Source organism: Triturus cristatus, chromosome 6 (assembly GCF_964204655.1).
Source record: "Triturus cristatus chromosome 6, aTriCri1.1, whole genome shotgun sequence".
Lineage (NCBI taxonomy): Eukaryota > Metazoa > Chordata > Amphibia > Caudata > Salamandridae > Triturus > Triturus cristatus.
This window is the reverse complement of record NC_140589.1, coordinates 402,502,655-402,523,763: the sequence shown is the minus strand read 5'-3', so window position 1 is coordinate 402,523,763 and position 21,109 is coordinate 402,502,655. Positions and strand designations below refer to the sequence as shown.

The following is a 21,109-nucleotide window of genomic DNA, read 5'->3' as shown; positions in this document are numbered from 1 at the left end:
ATCAGGCACTGTATGTGCCATGAATTGCATTGTGAATACCCAGTGAAATCCGAACTGTGCTTCAGCACCCCAATAGTAGAGGTCTAAGTCAGGTGCTCACAATCCGCCCTGCTCAAAGGGTAATGTTAGAATTTCCCAGGAGACTCTGGGTTATTTCTCTGTCCATGCTAGAGAGATCATATTCGATCGCAGTCTTCATCTGAAGCTGTTGTTGAGTGGGAGATTAATAAATAGAGGAATCTGGGCAAGGTTACCATTTTTGCAATGGCCAGCCAACCCATCAGGGATAGCGGCAATCCCAACCAGCTCTTTAAGCGATTCTCCTGTCAGTCCATCAGGCGGCCATAGTTGGAGCACCATAGTTGCTCAATGTTATGACTTCCCAGATATTCACAGGGTCCTCCGCCCAATGCGGTGGGAACTCCAATTGGAATTTCACCATGACCTCCATTAGCGGAAAAATAAGGGACTGTGCCCATTTGATGAGTGCTCCTGATAGCCCTCCAAATCTGAGAAACTCTCGGACTAGAGGGTCAAGGTTCTCTCCTGGGTGTTTTACATATAATATGACATGGTCTGCGTATAAGGAGACAAGTATCACCCTGGGGTGAATGCTAGACCTTGCTGTGCATGGTGCTGCCGCAGGCGGGCCGCAAGCGGCTCCATCTCTACAGGAAGAAGCAGGGGTGAAAGTGGACCCCCCTGTCAATTGCCACGGGAGACTGGGAACAGGAGAAATATCACTCTGTTAACCCTAATCTGTGCGGTAGAACTGGAGTATAGGAGGGAAATTAGCTTAATGAATTTGGCACTGAGACCTATGTGAGCCAGAAGCACGAACAGGTATGGCCACTCGAGATAATTAAGCGCTTTGCTGGTGTCTAGGAAAATCACTGCCGCTTGCAGCGTCGGGTCCACTTCCTGCATTGTCACGAAGAATGTGCGCAAGTTGTGTGCTGTAGCCCTGCCAGAGACGAAACCACACTGATCTGGTCATAGGACAAGAGGCAGCAAAGGAAGAAGCCTCAATGCTATCACCTTCACCAGGATATTGTAGTCCAGATTAATCATGGACAGCGGCCTACAGGAATCACATCTCGTAGGGTCTTTATCTGGCTTCAGGATCATAATATTGAGTGCTTCTTGAAGTGAAGGGAGAGCATCCCTCGTACCAGGGATTCTTCGTACATATTTACTATTGATGATGGGTATTCCTTGTAAAATGCCGCTGATAAGCCATCTAGGCCCGGGGTCTTGTCACCCGGCAAAGCGCGTTTGATCCTGACCACCTCCCCCTCCTTGAATCGCTCATCCAGGTAGGATGGGTGTCCACTCTCCAACCACAGCAGCTGTATGGAGTTAAAAAAATTCTTCTAGTTCAGGGGGAGAAGTCGCCTGGTTTGTTCTGTATAAGGAAGAGTAGAAGGAAACCATTTCGGACTGGACAGCCGCCTGACCCACCGCCAGTTCTTTCTCAGAGGTGCGTAGTTCTGAAATATAATCGCTTGCCCAAGGCTTCCTAAGGAGGCCTGCCAGTGTTGTAAACGCACTGTCTCCCTCCCCACATTTCTGAGCACTAGTCTCCCTGCCAAGATAGTGGGTTTCACACTGGGTGACCTCCTCGAAGTCGCCAATTTGTTTTTTAATTCAGCACAACATTGCATCATTTTTAGTAGTGAAGAAGTCCTGTTCGAGGGCCTGTATTTCCTTTTCAATTTGCTTAAGATCCTCACTCAAAGAGTGCAGATCACCGACCTGCTTAGCGATGCATTCCCCCTGCATGACGGTTTCTGTACTCTTCCCATAAGGTTGAGGGGAATTCGACTGTGCCCTAATTGAGGGCAACATATTCAATAATTGCCTCTCTAATGGTTTCCCGAAACCACCTGGTCGTGTAAGGCTCCTGGCAGGAGCCACCAGCAGAATACTCTACTCGGATACTCAGGTATGTCCTGTGCAACCAGCACCGGATAATGGTCGGAGAGGGTCCGGGTTAAGGGCTCCGCTGCAGTGACCCAAGTCATCGCGTAACGAGAGGTTAGCCAGTAGTCGATTCTCGACCAGAACGGACTGGCCGGGATAGAAAGAGAATTAATTAAAGTATATAATTTGGGTTTGTGAAGCTTAGAAAAATTAGTATAAAATTATGTTGTAAATCCATCATGTACTGGAGCTTTATTATTTTTAAGAGATAGCACAGAAAGATGTAATTCTGTAGAAGAGATATTCTTTCAAAGGAAGCAAAATTTTTTTGGGAAAGGTTTGGTTTTAGAACAGAGGACAAATATTGTGAAATGTCATGCTCTGATGGTGTATGCTCAACAGTATATAGTTTAGTATAAAAATGTTGAAATTGATTTAAAATGTCTGAATCTCAGGAGTACGTTTGATCACTATTGCCTATAATTGATTCAATTAGTAATTTTTTTTGTTTAATTTTAAGGTAATGTGCTAATAACTTCCCAGATTTGTTTAAACCTCCATAGTATTTGGCACTGGATTTTATAAAATAAGAAGAGGCAGAATCTGTAGATATTTTATAAAAATTTAGCTTAGCTTTAATAAGTTGTTGCAAGGAATGTTATGTGCATGAGGTGTAATATATATGCTCAAGGCATGTGATATCTTCAAATAATTGTGTAGAATGAGTTCAAGATTGCTTCTTATTCTCAGAAACAAAGTTAATGACAAAATCCCGAAAGCATCCCAAACGATATGGAAGGGAGTTGAGCCGGAGAGATTAAACTGTAAATGTTTGTGGGAAAAAGAACTACAAGAAGATATACAATTGGTGTCTAATAATAAGGAATAATTAAATCTTCAGCTCTTGCGGGAAACATGTTTAGGTAAAAGGTCTAGTTGAATCGAATCTGCAGCATGATCAGGAATTAGAATGGTACCAATGTCGGCAACATTTAGAGATTGAGTGAGTTGATGTGAAATAAAAATATGATCTATAATAGATTGTGTGTGATGAACTGGGGAAAAAAGAGTACACTTTCTCGTGGAAGAGTTACATACTCGCCGAGCATCTGTCAGGAGGCGTTGATGAATGGCGTGTACAAATGCCTTTTGTGACTTATTTGGAACCAACATCCCACACCTAAAATATAATTAAATATACAGCAATTACACAATTGACCTAATTAATGATCAATTAAATAATTAGGAATAAAGTAATAAGTAATTGTTAATTATTTATAACTCAGTTAATTTCCTGCTCTATACCACTAAAAACCTAGCAGGTTACTAAGACAGTACTAAGACAGTGCCATTACCCTGTACTGGGCCTTGCAAGAAAGGTAGATCTAAAACCATTATGACATAACACTGTCTGAATACACCCACCCGTGTATGCATATAGAACTAAATCTATGATTAGCAGAATCAAGACGCCACCCATGAACACTACTCTGTGATCTGTGAGAGACATTTGGAGTTTACCAGCTGGTTAAGCATGTATTTCAAAGTCCATGCTGCCATTACAGAGGGCTCGAAATAGGCGTCTTAAATTTTCATCAGGTGGCCTTTTTCTCTGGAATGTGGACCCTTTCTTGACCCTTCATAGTCTGGATTCCATCCCCTGTTCAAGAAGCTGTTTTTTGTTCATTTTTTTAACCTGCCAAGGTGTAACTGCCCTTCCCCCCTTTTATTCTAAGATTTTGAAATGTCACCACTGGATCTGCATACGTTCCGGATGTATTTTTTTATTTGCTACAAACACTTTGTTATGCAGTATTCACAATTTCCGTCCCATTCAACATATTTACTTACAAATAAAGTGAAATTTGGAATCTTAAGTCTCAATTTGTCAGAATTTGGAATGTGAAGACCAGCTGGATGGATCATTTCCATCCAAATTCTCAAATGTCAAGCAGAGTACCAGATTCTCGGTTCATGCCCAAGTCCTACCACTGTGTCCAATCCATACGTGGATGACTATTGGGGACATATTAATCAATATTTTCAGCAGGTAATGTAATTTTCTGACGCGCATCATTCTCGTCTCTACATACTCCACCCTCACATATTCAAACATTTACTAGTTTTGTCTGGGCCACCAGTAGCGTAGCTAATTTCTAACTACTAGACAATGCTAAACCCATTCCCTTTCCTGCTTCAGACTACACAAAACTGCAATGTGCTGCTGAAGTGTTATTCAGATGTAACATTTTGGAGCTAGTCGTATGAAGCCAGTTTTGCTTCTGTGCTCTGTCCCCCGTCCTCTGTAACAGAGCCTCTAGCAATCACGAGAACATAACTTAGAGACTGGATAAGTGGTATTACTGCAATGATTATTCATACTTCCTCTAGGACTTGATGAAGAATGATCTTCAAAGAACATTCCGGGAGAAAGGACGCAGCAATAGGAAAATCAATAAGGCGATCAAGCAGTTTGCAGACTCTCAAGGCTATTGTGCGTCACAGACATTTATACATACAATAAAATGAAGCTGACATAGATTGTACAATGTAATTGCATCTGCTATACACTGTGTTCCTTCATTCCCCCTGGCTATAAGTAAATGTACCAAATCCGTTCCAAAATAAATTATGTTTGCGTGTAAGTGTATTGCATAGTGTGCCCCCCCAAGACACCATAAAAGCACGCAGTATTTTATCAGCAGTAACTCCTGCAGAAATAACAATATATCAGCCCTCGCTATAAGATTTGCAATCTACTTTAGCATAATCCTACATTACTGATAGTTACTGCCTTAATTTTGCTTTGAAGGAAGCCAAGCACGACTGGAAACAAAAAGTGGAAAAACAAATCACACCCTTGCATACTTTAAGAATCAATGAATGTCAAAAATAAATTTCTCTTTCATCCAATGTAGTTGGCACTGGGTCAAATGAAGAGGGGGCTCTGGAATGGCAGCTATACTGTGCCAAAACCATGCAGGGAACTTGTGGGCGGAAAATGTTGCCTCGACTAGTAGCAGGGCTGGGTTACATGTTAACCAGTGGGGAGAATACATCCAATGTTTGTCCCCCAATGCAAGAGTTTGGAGGGTCCATCTCCAATCGGTTTTGTTTTTATTTCTATTAAGATGACGGCCATGTTGGAAAAGACAAGAAGCCATCCTCATAGTAACATGAGAAACATGTTATGTAGATCTCAATGAAAGCACGTTTATATCTGATTCTGCATGACAGGAATAACAGCTCAAGTAAAAAAAAAACAAGCTTCGTTTTGGACCTATTCCTTATCTCCATATATACTCTTCATCACGAGACCACCTGTGTTTGCGTTGTTTGCTTTGGGAGCTTCCTGTGACTTGGGGGTAAAACAAGGGGTCACCGTTTCATCAGCATTTTCAGAAATGTGCCACAGAGCATCAAATGGGTGACGATAATACATTCAGATTTGCCTTGAACAGATGTGAGCAGGGTATTCTGCAGACAATTGAAAAGGCACAGCATAACACGGAATAGGACTGAACACATTTAATGGAGTATGTCAAAGGAAGGTTGAATAAGAATAAGTAATTGGGCACAGTGAAACATCTGTCATGTGACTAAATAATGAGCGTAATTAGAAAGACTCACACATACACAAAGTGGGCAACCATGGGCTTGCATGTTTATGGTGGCAATGGTCAAATAATGGGGGCTAGAAAAGGAGAATTCAATGGGAATACCACTTGATTGGTGTGTAATCTGTCCTACACCACATGCTTGCTTGCTTGCATACCAACCAACTCCAGCTCTGGTGCGTCACTGTCTAAAGACTGCTGTGCCCACCACTCTTCTTCCCTACATCCTCCTTTATGATGTTGTAGTGGCTTCCACCTGTGACCCACCACAGCCCTTTTGCACAGTTTGTCATATTAGTACATGAACAACATTAAATTATGACATATCACAGTACAGCTCAGAGTACTGAATGGTGAGAACACTGACGGTAGTACCAAAGCAAGAGTTATGAGATATATACATTCAAAGAAAGGACATTACGTAATTTGCCTAAAAAGTGTCAATGTCACACTTATCCTACATGCATGACATTTATTGTACAGTGACTGGTGTCTGGTGGTGTACTCCCTTTGTGGCACCTTGCCCTTGGCCTCTTAGAGGTTGTGCTGCGTATGAAGACTAAGAGCCATATTCACAAGGAGCTACGCCGAATTAACGGCACTTTATCGCAGCCAAAGTCGTGATAAATTTACCTCCCCATTCACAAGCTGGTGCTAACAGCCCACAGCACCAGTTTACCCGCGATAGCAGCCGCAAAAACATCGCCACAGATGACCCCCGCAACTATCACTAATGAGATGCAGAGTGGGCGTTCCCGTGCCAAAAGCCGCGACCACACCACTCCTCACCATTCTCAATGACCAGACAGATCGGTGATAAAAACACAAAACAGGCGATAAGGCGCGTTAGCACCAGGAAATCTACACCTGCTCTGACCTGGTGTTTAGTCGGACGGCAGCCAGCACCACAAAAAGGGAGCACAGCCCAGGGCCACATCGGAAGTGCAACAGATGCCAAGGAGCCACTCATCATGCGGCCTGGACAACCAAGAGGGCCACAGCACACACCGACACCACCCCAGGACCCCACCTCACACCCAGAACACCCACCCCCCCCCCCCCTGGACAACCACAGAGGCAATGCAGACAAATACAGTGGACCCCAGGAAACTCACCAGCCTCACAGACCCAACATCTGATAATGTCACCGTCCACTACAGGCTGAAAGGGACAACCATCCTACGCATCCTGACCATCATCGCCTAACAGACCTACGGCACCAACACAGCGGACAACCAACATCCCACCCCACACCAAGCTGCTAGATTGGCTGCACCTGTTGGCCCCTGGCACCCCCCAACAACACCTCCCAGAGTCAGAGGAGTCTCACAGCCAGCCACATCCAAGTCCCCCACACCTGTCCTGGACATCACCATCACCCTGGTACCCCAGTCCCCATACGTCCAACCCAATGCGCCGGATCCGCTGGAGACCAAGCAAGGACCATACGCCACAGCAGGATGCACGCACGTTTTGGGGGCAATCCACAGCACACATGTACCACCTGTGCCCCCTGGTGACACAGCACACAATCACCGCAACAGGAAGCATACGTCTCACATCAATGTGCAGGCAACAATAGAACACTGTGGAACCTCCAACAATGTCGCCTCCAAATACCCTGCCACTTTGTACGATTCCTTCACCCTCCGACAGTCCATCAGCAACTAGCCTACCCAGGATGGCAACAATGGAAATGCACAGCCCCATGGCAAGTTTCAAATGGACACCTTACTCACCTCAGCTCCACAACCATGCAAATCACAACTCTGGCAATGCACACGTCACAAAATCACTACCAACATGCACAACAACATGACCACACACCAGACACGAAAGAACAACTCACAATGGTTACCTGGCCAAGCCGTGAACATGATCCATCAACTGCATGGCACCTCAGCAACACAACAGCCAAATGTGTGGAGAGGTGGCAAACAGGCATGTGTGAAGGAGGCAGTAGTACCATGATTAGGAAAGTACACAATGCCAAGAGTGGCGGAGATGTGCTGGACAGACAACAGTATGCAGCACACACCCATATCCATGGTGACATACACCTCTGATGTATGGAGTGTAGTGGACAGTAGACACAACCATGTCACCACAGCCAGTGGGGGACCTCGTGGAAATCTTGCCTGTTACGCCACCCCCTAAGCGTGACAAGAGTGGGATGGCCCGGCGTACGCCATGCCAGTATAGTGGTGTGAATAAGTAGCACGTAGCCCTGGGTGTGGTCCTCTTCCGGAAAGCCCAATGTCTCTGCCAGGGCAGCGCCTCTCACCCCGCCACGAGGCCGGTGCCGTCCTCTAGAGCGGAGTTGCCTGCGACGCTGTGCACCTGCCGGTCCACTAACTCATCAGGCTCGCCCCTGCACAGCCAGGCCTCCCTGATCACCTGCCGACAGCAGCGTGTGTCAAGGAGGGCCCACCACGTTCCAGCTCAAGCTCCGGGCCCGAGTCCCACGACCTTGTCAGCCTCCTCAGACCATCCCGGCCTCCAGAACACGGGCCCGCTTGAGTCCTTTTTCGTTGACATACTCTACTGCCGCATCAGGCCTACACCTTGGCCCAGTGGGTCCCATGTGTGAAACTGTGTCCTGAGTCATGAATGGCAGTGACCCCAAATCCGGTCCACTGGCAACAGCACCAGACTCCCTTCGATCAGTGAGGCATAGTTTCATATGGGCTTCTTGCGACACGTGGTGCCACTAACCCTGTTCAACGCCAGCCGGCGACATGTGGTGCCACTAACCCTGTTCAACGCCAGCTGGCGACACGTAGTACCACTTACCCTGTTCAACGCCAGCTGACGACACGGGGTGCCACTAACCGTGTTCAATGCCAGCCGGTGATACGTGGATGAGGGACCAGGACTACCCTGCGGACCAGTAGGTCCCACATCCAGCACCCTGGCGCAAATCACGAATGTCAGAGTCCACACCAGTGGTCGCACGGAGAGGAGTAAGAGGAAGATGTGCCTCAATCCGGACGAAACCCGGGTCAAATACACGGAGGTGTCCCAACACGTGGTGCCTGAACTACGCAGGCCGGTGGGGTCATCCAACCTATGCCGGTGACACTCGGTGAATGGGCCGCGCTGACCACTGCCTCAGGCCTACATCACGGTCAGGTAGGTCACACATTTCGAACTGAACATTGGTCATTCAAAAGGCAGAATACATGTCATCGCACGCACAGAGAGGCGTAAAAGGATGACGCGTTGCAGTTCGGAGGGAACAAGATCATTGTTACGGAGGTGATCGGACACTACCGACAACTGCCCTTGTGTCACTAACTCTGTGCCTCGCCAGCCTACGACACGTGGCTGTGGGCCACTACTGACCGCTGCCTCCGGCCTACACTGCGGTTCAGTAGGTTACAGAGTCTTCAATTTGCAATGGGTGAGTTCATATCAGCGTACCGGCATCATCGCAGACAGCATCCCCTCTCAGCCACCGTGCCACTAAGTCTGTTCCCCGAAAATCAGGGGCAATCTATGGTAGAACTTTGGTGGCGTTTGAGCCTATGGACTAGGGGGCAGTCTTCATCCTCATGTAGCTGATACCTAATTGGTGGTGGCAACGAGGCTGTCGCATTCCACTCCTCCATTTGCTGCTTCCGGATAAAATCAAACCTTTCGGCGTCATGCCCTGGAGGACACCTTCCACTGTCCCACGATACCCTCCGCATCATACACCTCGGTCATTGATGTTGAACCGCTCAGGTCGCATGGCCCATCTGACTGCACCACAAGTCACCGTCCCATGGCTGGGTGCCTGTGCTGGCCGCTGTGCATCCGGGGCCACTAACTCTGTGCTGGTCAGGTCCGGGACCCCTTCTTTTGAGATATTGGATGGCCCTTGAAGCGTTGACCTGGGGCTCATCAATGCCATTTCTCTGTGGTCCTGCGCTGTACGCAGCCTCCCGGCCCAACTGCGTCCCACTATGGCTCACACACCAAATCGAGTCCTGACCGGCCCGGACGTGGCATCACCGCAGGAAGCACACACCACCACCGCAAGGACCACCTCCAACAGCCATCTGCCAAAGTTGAAACGGTGGTCCTGACAGACTTACGGAGTTGCCCAGACCTGTCGTGTATGCCATCATCGTCCTGATACCCTGCTCAGCACTCCAAGTGTCAGTGACACAGTGCACCGCAAGCCATTGTCCGTTACTGATTGAGTTATGAGCTGTAGAGAGGTTGCACAGCTATGTCACCCCAAACAGTGTGGGGGCCTTGAGACGTTGATGGGGAAGATGATGCAGGTATGACACACCCCACTGCATCTGCATCAGTTGTCTGTCGGTGGGACACGAACCTAGACTTTTTCTTCACATGGGCGCGCTCATCTCTAGTGTCCAATCCCCAGTGCACTTCAACTCACGGACACTTCTGTTTGTATGTTGGCTGTCCTCTGGACTTTCTCCGGCTCCCTCCATGTTGCTCAGCAGTTGACTCTTTTATGCATGTGTTTTCTGTTTCCGTTGCGCTGGTGTCCAATGTTCAAGTGGTTGCCAGCACCAGACATTCCGTGTGTGCTGGCTTATACTCACCCCACACACTTTCAGCACAGGCGTCACTGTACATATGTCCCTGCCAATAAAGGGGCCGGGTGCATGTGCCCGTAGCCAGTTCAACATGGTTTCTGCTTGTGTCTCTGTAGTGTTGTTGTATGGCACTCAGTTCGTAAGGGGAGTGGACAGGGCCGTTGTACGCAGAGCCAACATGGGTGTGTGAATGAAATTTGAGCGCACCTGCCCGTGGTTCTGTACTGTGAATGTGCAACTGCATGTGTCTCTATGGCAGTGTGGGTCTCCTTAGTGGGGTGTTGGTGGCCCCTGAGGGGTGATGGACACCTATGTATGTGTCCTGGTTCGCATTCCATGGGTTCGGCCCCCACCCACACCTGTTGGGCCACCTCCTTTTGGCGTGCTGGAACATGGCATTGGGGTGCGATGTGTGGGTGGGTGAAGTGTCGTGGGTCAGCTGTGCTTGCGGGTGCTTCCTGCTGTGTGGTCTGTTGTAGGCTGGGTGTTCTCCTCTGAGTAGCTTGGCTGTCCGGGTACTGGTGGGGGGTTGCGTGGAATATCCATGTGCTGTTGTCGGGCGTCGGTGTTGACGGTGTGTTGGTCCTCTCCGGCATCACTGATGTGTTGTATTCTGTGCTCTGCTGAAGGTGCTGTGTGCCCCTCTTCAATGTGAAGGGGAGGTGCGTATTGACTTTGTGTTGACATATATGTTGGCGCATTGGGCAGGTTTGCATGCAGACTGTATGGCAATGTACATTGTGACTGTTTGTGGGGTGCTGGATTCTTCTGCAGGACAGTGTAGGTTTGGTCTACATGATGGAGGTGATGTCGTATGCGTACATTTCCATTTCACGGTTTCCGGCTCTGTCAGATGTAGTAGGCATGTTTCTGTGCATGTCCGGAGCGAGTTGTGTCCTCAGTTCTGCAGTGTCGGCTATGTGCATTGCTCCTCGTTGTCGTCAATGTGGGTGTGCTGTTTGTGCTATGTGTGTGTGCTGCAGGGTGCAAAGGGGATCGGGCCCATGGACCTGGATGATTGTGGGTGTGCAGTGTGCTACACCTCGTTGTGCATGTGTGCCATTGTGCCCACTCCCCTGTCCCCCCACTCTCTGTTGATGTTGTGTAAGGTCCTCTCGAGCTGTGTCCGTATTCCCTACTCCTTGCACCGTCTCCACACTGATGACTGTGGCATGGGTTTCCTTCAGCTCCCCCAGTGGTGCTGTACTCCCACCTCCTGTTGCCATTGCTGCCTTCCTGTTGGCAGCGGGTTTGTGCCTGGTTTAGGTAGTCACGTCATGCCGGCGCCTATTGGCCTCCTGGATTGGCCTCCTGGGCACTCCGACTGCAATCCAGGTGGTCTGCTGGTGGGTCAGTTGCTGGTAGTGTTCTGTCACCTCCGTGACGCTGGTCTTGTTTTCCTGCGGTCTGCACCCCGTCTTCCTCTCCCTCTTGAATTTTGAATTTGAATTTAAAAACTTTTATTCAGCGCTCTTTTACCAGGCGGTTTCATGGCGCTATGTGTGATGCAGTGGACGGCAGCAGCTGGAAGGGCTAGGCAGTGTAAGCTCGCACAAATAGGAAGGTTTTGAGATCCTTCCGGAACTGTAGATAAGAAGGCGATGTGCGGAGGGCAGCAGGAAGGGAATTCCAGAAGACTGGAGCAAGAACAGCGAACTTCGCTCCACCAGACTTCTGTTTTTTAAAACGGGGGATAGCTAAAAGAGCCATATGAGTGGAGCGAAGTTCTCTGCCCGGAAGGTAGGGCTTAATAGCTGAGCATATGAACTCGGGGGCAGTACCCGACCTAGCCTGGAAAGTGAGGCAGCCAAGTTTGAAAAGGGCGCGCTCTCTCACCGGAAGCCAATGTAGTGCTTTGAGCAGTGGAGTGGCCCGATGGTATTTAGGTAGGCCATGAATCAGACGAGCAGCCTGGTTCTGTACCAACTGCAAGCGGTGGATCGCATAGGCAGGAGCCCCATTATAGATTATGTTGCCATAATCGATGTGCGATAATACCATGGCCAGCACGATAATTTTTAAAGCAGAGGGAGAAAAAAAGCGGGAGACTTTCCTAATTATTCTGAGGGAGAAAAAACAGGAAGAGACCACTGAACCAACCTGAGAATGAACAGAGAGTTGTGAGTTCAGAAAGATCCCAAGAGTTTTAACTTTGAGTACGGGGAGTGGAGGGACACCAAGTGACGGGGGCCAGAAGGAGGGGGACCACGGACTGCAACCACCTCCGGTCAAGACCACTCGGTCTTGTCCGGGTTGAGTTTGAGGTGGTTGCAGTTCATCCAATCCTGAATGAACGTCCTGACTGTCTGGACATTTTGGGCAGATGAAGATGAGTGGGAGAGGTTGAAGATTAGCTGGAGGTCATCGGCGTAATTAAACACCGTGACCTCCAGCTGTTGTAACATAAAAATAAGGGGGTAAATGTATAAATTAAATAGGAGAGGGGAGAGTGATGAGCCCTGAGGGACCCCGCACTCCACCTTACGGGAGGCCGCGGTGAAGCCAGCCAAATGGACCGCTTGAGCTCTCCCGGCTAGGAAGGACTCAAGCCATGAGAAGGCCAAGCCCTCTATGCCCGCCGCCCTGACACGGTTGAGGAGGATGGAGTGGTCCACCGTGTCAAAAGCGGCGGACAGGTCAGGGCTTGCGGAAGGTTGATGTCAATACCTTCACGCAGCTCGTCCATTACTGAGATCACCACCTTCTCCGTAGAGTGCAGGGGGCGAAAGCCAGCTTGACAAGGGGAGAGGCAATGGTTAGCCTCTACATAGGTACTCAGGGTGGTCGTGACATGGGTTTCAAGAACTTTTGCTAGGTAGGGCAGAAGGGAGATAGGGCGGTAGTTGGAGGGGGAGGATGAGTCGGCGTCAGGTTTTTTTATGATAGGAATGACAACCGCTGATTTGTGTGGACTGGGGACAATACCATTTCTAAGCGAGTCATTAAGAAGAGTCAGGGGTGGGGTGGGGCAAGCTAGATAGATTTCCCTGAGGATATGGGCTGGGGCAAAATCCAGGGGGGAACCCGATTTAACCCGATGAAGCAGCGGGGGAAGTGTGTCATTGGTTAACAGCGGGATAGTGTTCAATTTAAGGGCCGTAGGGGGTGGGGAGGGATTGACAAATGTAGGGGAGGGCGGGGGGATGTTGAGTTTAATTTTGGCAACTTTGTCAATGAAGAACTCGTTGAGCGAGTTGCAGAGGGACTGGGAAGGGGGGATAGTGGCCGTAGCTCTACTGGATGATGCCAGTTCATGGACAGTAGAGAAGATTTCCTTCGAGCAGGACTCTGCTGCCATTATCCTGCTCGTATAGAACTCTGTTTTGGCCTCAAGAATGCCCTTTTTATAAATTTGTAAAACAGACAAATAAATTGTCTTTTGCGCGGGGCTATAGGTTCTTCTCCAAGCTCGCTCGGCTCTCCTTGCGGCTAATTTCTTTTCTTTTAGATCTGGGGTAAACCACCGATTGGCTGCATGGGCCCGCTTGACTGTGAGCCGCCTCAGGGGGGCGAATTCATCACCCGCCACGGTCAGCCAGTTGTTAATAGCGGCCAGCTGGGAAGTAGCTGCAAGGCCTGAAAGGTCAGGACTAGTTTTGGCCAAGGTCGAGCAGAGAGAAGGCATGTCAGTTTTGCCCCATTTCCTGACCCAGGTGTTCTTGGGGAGCTGGGGTTTGGCCATCGGGGCCAAAGCAAGGGAAAAGGTGATAATGGAATGATCTGACCAGGAGCACGGGGATATTGTAGGGGATGTGGACGGGACATTCAATGCCCAGATTTGATCGAGCGTGTGGCCGTGTATGTGAGTGGAACTGTGGATGAGCGATGAGAAATTCAAACTGATCATGAGGTCAGTGAACTCTTTAGATTGAGGACTCTCAGCAGGGTCATTAGGCCAAAAATTAAGGTCCCCTAGGACTAGTACTGATGAATTGTTGATCACCAGAGTAGCCAAGATGGCCTGAATGCTTGAGAGAAAAGAGGGAGTTGGTTGGGGAGGGCGGTAAATTAGAACAAAAGTGAGGGGTACCTGATGGAAGGTCGAACGGGCTACAAGGTGGTCTACGTCAGGAATAGAAGGGGAGGGGAGAATCTGAAAACTGAAATCAGTCCGAGCTATTAAGGCCACTCCACCGCCCCGCTTGCCCTCTAAGCGGTCCGCTCGAATGGCGGAATATGAAGGGGGCAATGCGGCTAACACATTGGGCAGGGAGTCAGCCTTGAACCAGGTCTCTGTTAGGAATAAGAGATCTGGTTCATGGGTATCGATGTAGTCGAATAGCTCGTACTGATGGTTGACCGCAGACCTAGTGTTTAGGAGTGTGGCCGAAGTGTTAAATACCGGAGCCAGAGGGACAGATGGTGGTGGGGGAGTGAAGAGAGGTGTAGTAGGTAGCGAAGCTAGATGTGATGCGATCCCAGGGGGGGGGTAAGGAGGGGGGGTGAACAAACCAAGCTGTATCAAGTGAGTAGTTACTGAGGGGTCGATGGCACCTGGGGCCCAATATGAGCAAAGTTGAGATGGCGAGTACATAGTTGGACGGGCAGCATCTCGTGCCCCTAGCCCCGGCCAGCCGCGGACGGGCGCAGACGGGCTTAACTCAGGCGCAACTCCGGCGCGCCTTCGTCGTGCCCGCTGCGCTCGTCCGCTGCGCTGACACATACTGCCGTTTAAATAGGGGCGGAGCGGTGGGGGAGTGGCAGGGCTGGGATAGGAAGTCAGCCCAACCGAAGATGGCGCCCGCTGCCGCTGGGAGCCCGCAAACACGACCAGCCCCAGCCGGCAGCCCACCCCTGAAAACAGAAATCAAGTCAGAACCTGCACAAACTTTAAAAGGAGGTTAGTGACAGTTTAAAAATACAGTGCGCGACGTAGTAGCGCCTCCGCTCGTATTCAGCGGGGCGAGATGCAGGGAAGTGGTGGCAAAGCTCTCCTAGCGTTCACCAGTCAGCCCACTGCCACCGGGCCACTGGCAAACAAGGAGGGAGAGAAGATCGCGCTCCTAAATCCTTCTCCTTCTCCTTAGCCTTGCCCGACCCCGTTGTTCCTTCCTGGTAGTCTATGGGGGTTATGGGGTTCGGGTTGGCCCCTGTGCTGTGTCAGGGTGTATCCATGTTGCTACGCACTTTGGATTGTTTTTGGTATTTGTTCTGTGATTTTTAGAGTGCATTGTTCCACCAGATGCGTGGGATTTGCAGGCCTGTGGCTGGTTTTCGCTACTTTTTGTGCTGCGGTTGCCCTCATCACGTTTTTTTTTGCGTTCGCGTATCGCATTTCTGCACCGTGGCATTTATTTTGACACGGACATTTAGCCCGTTATCTGGTGACTATCGCATGCTACCGCCTTGTTGTGAATCCCACGTTGTCATGGGGTTATTTTCCCGCGATGGGCTGCGATATTGAAAGTTGCGTTACGCTACTCTTGCGGTATATATCACAGTTCCTTGTGAATATCCCCCTATGGTTTTTACCCTAGCTTCTATATTTTCTCCTGTCTTCCTGCAGGCGGCAGCAGGCAAGAATGAGATCATATTGATGAATGGCTGACTGTAGTCCTATGGCGGACAGCAGTATGATGCTGTCATACATCTGGCTTGCCTACAGTTGTGCACCGTGAAGTTCGTATACCATACTGCTTTTATTCTGTCATAAGTCATGTTCCTAGTACCCACTCTGCTCCCCTTTTCACTCATACTTTGCCTGTCTCTGCTTTCATGGCTGTTAAAGAAAATCCCAATGCTGCCTTTAGGAATTTCCAGACTTTCTGCTTATGTGCTATCGCATGTATGTTATCTCAAATGATACTCTGGCACTGAGAGCAAACTGTAGGTTAATAGTTGATTTACAATAATGTGTTTAAAATATGATACTCAGCAGAGTTAAATTCTTTGCTTTTACCTTACCCAGGAGCCCGGGCACTGAAAAGTCCCACTTTTTTCATGCTCATGCCATATACTGCATTTCTTACCACACTGTGAATTAATATATCTGTGCCCAACAGAGCATTTTGCCTTTCTTCCCATCAACCATAGTAGTACCTTTGGATGATGCTAAGCAGACTGAGGTTTACGCTATCACATATACTTATATTGCCATCATTTACTTGTGTCTTCAATCGCCATAAGCAAGTAGCCCTTTACTGTCACCACTCTTTGAAATGAGAAATCAGAACTGTCTTAGTTTAGATAAAGTATCATTACGTGTATATGTCAGAATATCTTCGACAAATATTGTCTGACAGAAATATTGTGTCTTAAATATGTTTTACAGAAATATCGCCCATTGGCTATAGACTTTCTATTTATAACTACAATGGGTTGATATGTTTGTAAATTGTATTTATGACAAAGTTTGCTGTTAGATGAAATTTTGGTTATGATATTCTGGTACCTTTCCACAGCTACAATGCTGATTTACATATTGTCTTGTGCTTGCTGAGCTGCAGTGATACTTCCCTAACAAACCTGTACAGCAATTCAGGCCCAGCAGGGGCAGGTTAAATATCTACCAAACTGTATACATAAGCAATGACTATAGCATACAGGTGGAATTAGATAACAGTCGGAGTACAAATGTACTTTGTCATGTGGTTCATTCAGTTGTGCATTGCTTGAAATCAGAAATGTATTGTGACTATCCTAATCATCATCAACGCTCATCAATTTTCTTCAGTACTGATCTCCATGGGTTATTATTTTCATTCTTTTTATGAGTCTCAAATATAGAATTCCATATCAAGTACTCAAGCTGTATGCATCTTTCTCTTACATGTTCTCTTGTTACCTGTTCAATTTAGAACCATGCAGAAACCCCAAACAATCAAGTTTTCCTGCTGCTTTTTGATTATTTCCCTAACATGCCATTGATATGTGTTTAGTATATCTAATTTGGTGTCAATAAAGGTATATAAATGTTAAACAACGAAAAACCTGCATTCCTTTAATATTCTATGTCTTCAGATATTCCTGAAAGAACCATGCTATACACCAAAATTGTTTCACAAACATTTCAATATTGAACACTACTTGCATACATTGTTAGCCCATTGTTTGGATGGGAATATCCCCTCCATTAGTATGCTGACATGTACTCCTGCTCTCTGACTGCATGTAACCTGGTATCCAAACTTTTATTTTGGCCCTGGTGCCACACTAATCTAGCACGGGCACTGAGGCAGTGGGCTGTCCATGACTATGCAAGGTCCAGTACCCATCCAGTGACAGAATAAACATAAAGCAGTTGAAGCAGCATACCATCTTTTGTCAATCTTTAGTATGATCAGACCTTTTTTATCTGAGTGAAAGGAAGTGTGTGGCCTACTGATCCCTCTTGTTATGTGAAACCCAAAATCTAGCTCTGACATCCTGAGTGCATGTGTATATTGAAACTGTGACATAGGTGGTAGTAGGACTTTGTGTGAGTCTGAGTACTGAAATCAATGTATGCCATCTTGTAGCATGGTACAAGATGGTGGATGAAGACAGCTTCCCCAGAAGCTTCATATCTGTGGATAGAACTGGGGATCCAGACAAAGAAGTGAGCAGTATGGAGACAGGCCTACTTTTAGAAATTCCATGAAGACTTTGCTAGCTAGGGGTTGTTGATTAATTGTTCTGGAGCACTGCCATTTGGTAGATGGTAGGGGATAATGGCATGGCTGCTGTTTCTGTTATTCAAGGTGAGAAAGTTTCTTCAACAGGCCTAACATTTTGTCTAATTACAGCTTCAGAATGGCTGATAACAGCTAGGTGCAGGACACTCACACCTAATTGATTCAATGTTTTTGGTGTTCCTGCTTGGAGCCAGTCCCAGTGCTACCTGCTGTGAGTAGCATTACTTTGATTACATTGCCCATAGGCTGTGTCTGGAGAGCAACCTATGAATGTCAGTTGAAAGAAACCATCTCAAACTAGTTCTAAGGTTTTAAACAGTGGATCAACATACTCTGGAAAATATGCATAAAAGAGGGATCTAACCTACTCCACTTTGTTCCAGTGTCAAGTTCTTCTTGACCAAAGAAAAGACTGCTCTGCATAGAACTCAAAGAACTGCAGTGTAACTTGTGCTGGCGTGTGCCTGACTCTCAGAAGTGAGGGGATACCCCCTGATTTCTACACTGTCTTCTGAATTATCTGTGGGTCTGCCTGAAGAGCCTAGAAGCCTGCCTGCCTGCCTGCCTGCTGAGAATGGCACAGCGTGTGCTTACTTTTGCAGGGTAAGAGACTGACCAGAAGGAGAGGTCCGTATGTGTTGCCAGTGAAGGTAACCTTAGAGAAAGCTAGCGGCCCAAGAAAGTATCACAGGACAGGCCTTGTGCTAGGAAATGGCTTCCTCAATTTCTCTGTGCATCTCCTGGAGAGAAAAAACCTTTTCCAAGTGTATGCCAGAAGCATATAACTCGGCAGCCAGCCATAGGTTTGATCATCTGGTGCTACTCATGCAGACGAAGAATGAAGGGCTACTCCACTTCTGATTGGAAAACCTGATTTGCCCAGAGACTGCCACTACCCAAAAGATCACTGTCAGAAGACTTGGCCTCCAGGATGCAGATACCTACACTGAGCCCCTACATATGTATGTACATATCATCTGATTGTAGGCACACATCAACATTAAGGTTATCCCTACTTCTGTTGTTCATCCACAGACATTACCCTGATGACTTCCTGATGAAGGCACTATGCCAAAACGTACGAAGAACATCACAGCCCTTCAGGACTATGTCTTATGGTCATCATATGTCCAAGAATTGGCATCATTGACAATGCACATTGTGCTCAATTCTGTATTACTAAATATTTAAATATGTATTGTATCTCTATAGTACATATTGACATTAAGCATGATGAGTACATTTTGTTAGAAAGTATGAGTAAGAGTATGTATGAGGAACATTCTTATAATTTTGAGAGTATGTATTAAAAAAACCTGTATCATAGCTAATTAATTAAATATATTTTTCTACTTTTGTTATAAATACACATCATTTGTCGTGCTGTGTTTTGTGCTTGTTATTTGTCTGACCAATCCATCCAGCTGTCACTGTTGTGTTTTGTGTCCAAAATTTGTTTGTATATTTACTTGCTTAAGACTTTATTTTGTAAACTTATTGTTATTATCCCTGCTCTGGGCAAGTTATCCTATTGCAGGGGACCCCTCCTTTTTAAAGATATTTGTTCCCACAGCCTGTCTATATGGGGGTAATTCTTGGTTTAGAGATACTTTTATCCTATTCTACACGGTTTGTAGAACGTATATGCTTGCTACCATTTTCACTTGATCATACTATTTCATTATTCTTTTACTTTTTATTGGGAATTCTGTGAGTTTTGAACATCAAACCACATCTCAAAGAACAGACACAGAGGATATTCAAAAAATGGCAGTTTTGAGGAAGAAAATCAAACGTATGGAATTACATGACAATTTCATGCTAGAATATTTGTGTGCGGGGGTAAACCCACAGGGCCTAAGATTCAGAAATATTCCAGGCCTTTTTGCACAAGTAAAAAACTTTTTAGAATGCTGGTCCGTGATTGACAATTGCTACTCAAGGGACCTAATAATGCTAATAGCTGAGACAGCAAAGGAATTAGTACAAACACTCATGGCTGAAATAACAGAACTAGAAACTAAGATTAAAAGCACATTAGCTCTTGAAGAAACTAACTGGAAGAAGTAGACAATGAAATGGTTTCACATACTGATTATTTGACAAAAAGGAAAACAGATACATTTAAAAAAAGACATTCGATTTGCCACAAAAGAAAACACATACCCCTATCTAGCAGAAAATTATTATAGCCAAGGAGAATATCAAGTAGCCGACCAACACTCTTCCAGGCAATTCAATCGCAAGATCACAACATTTTCAGACACCTCCATTCTGAGAATAAGGGTAGTTCGAACAAGTTTGACCATGGAGGGAACAGCCTTTTTTAGCCAGGCGCAACTACCGTAGGGGTCAATGGGGATCACAGTACCAACCCCGATATCGGGGCAACCAGCAACTAGACCACAATCAATATCTAGTCACAGGAAGGCCTAATACTGCAGGGAACTAAACAGATTCATTTTTCAATCTTTCTACTTCATTTCTTGATTCTTCCTCTCATTTCTTACTTTCCAAAGGTCTTTCCTTTGTGCCCCATAATGGATTAAATACCTTTGAACAATTTACAGACCTTATGGCATTTTTTAGAAAGATGCGACTTCGGGTACTCTTCAGGTCCAACCAACCAGCCATGCCTGACACTATCAGTAGATCCGGCTTAGCTTCTGCATCCACCTTTACGCCAACCCTAGACCAGGCAGGACCACAATTAGCCATTTCCGAACAGGTGGTCTTCAAAAAACTTATAGCAGCAACACTCTTTTTCCCCAAGGCACCATATAATCTTAATTGCCATGAATTTGCCGCCCTTTCAGAGCTTAAACAGACCCACACTATCACTATTAAGAACTGTGACAAAGGGGTATTATCATGGTGTTGGATACTAGTAGTTATGTATCCAAAATGATGGATTTACTGCAAGACACCACATATTTCGTGCCGGTGGCTTCTGATTCGATGAAAAAAGTCAAGACCAAAATAGAACATCTCACCACCAGAGCACTCCGCAATAAGCACATCTGTGAAAAAGAATACACCTTTTTGAACACAAGACACCCTAAGATTGCCAGCATTTATGGTGTTTCCAAAGGTCACAGCAATAGACACGATCCTCCATATCTTATAGTGACAGTGATAGTTTCAATCACGGACCCATTATCCAAATATATCAACACTATTTTAAGACCTTTTGTGCAAATATTCAATCATATGTCCGAGACGGTGAACAACCTTTACAACGCAACTTTTACAACGCACTACACTTACAACGCAATTTTTACAACGCAACATCCACTACAACGCATTCCATTACATCGCATGACACTACAACGCATTTTTAAAAACTACCTTTACAACGCATTCCATTACATCGCATACTACCTTTACAACGCATACCATTACA

At 46.7% G+C, this 21,109-nt stretch overlaps 1 protein-coding gene across 1 annotated transcript in view; it reads right to left on the bottom strand.

Annotated features, from left to right (window-relative positions):
• Positions 1–21,109, bottom strand: part of DLGAP2 (DLG associated protein 2) — a 1,278,043-nt gene that overhangs the window by 184,170 nt on the left and 1,072,764 nt on the right. The gene's annotated exons all lie outside the window — the stretch shown is intronic.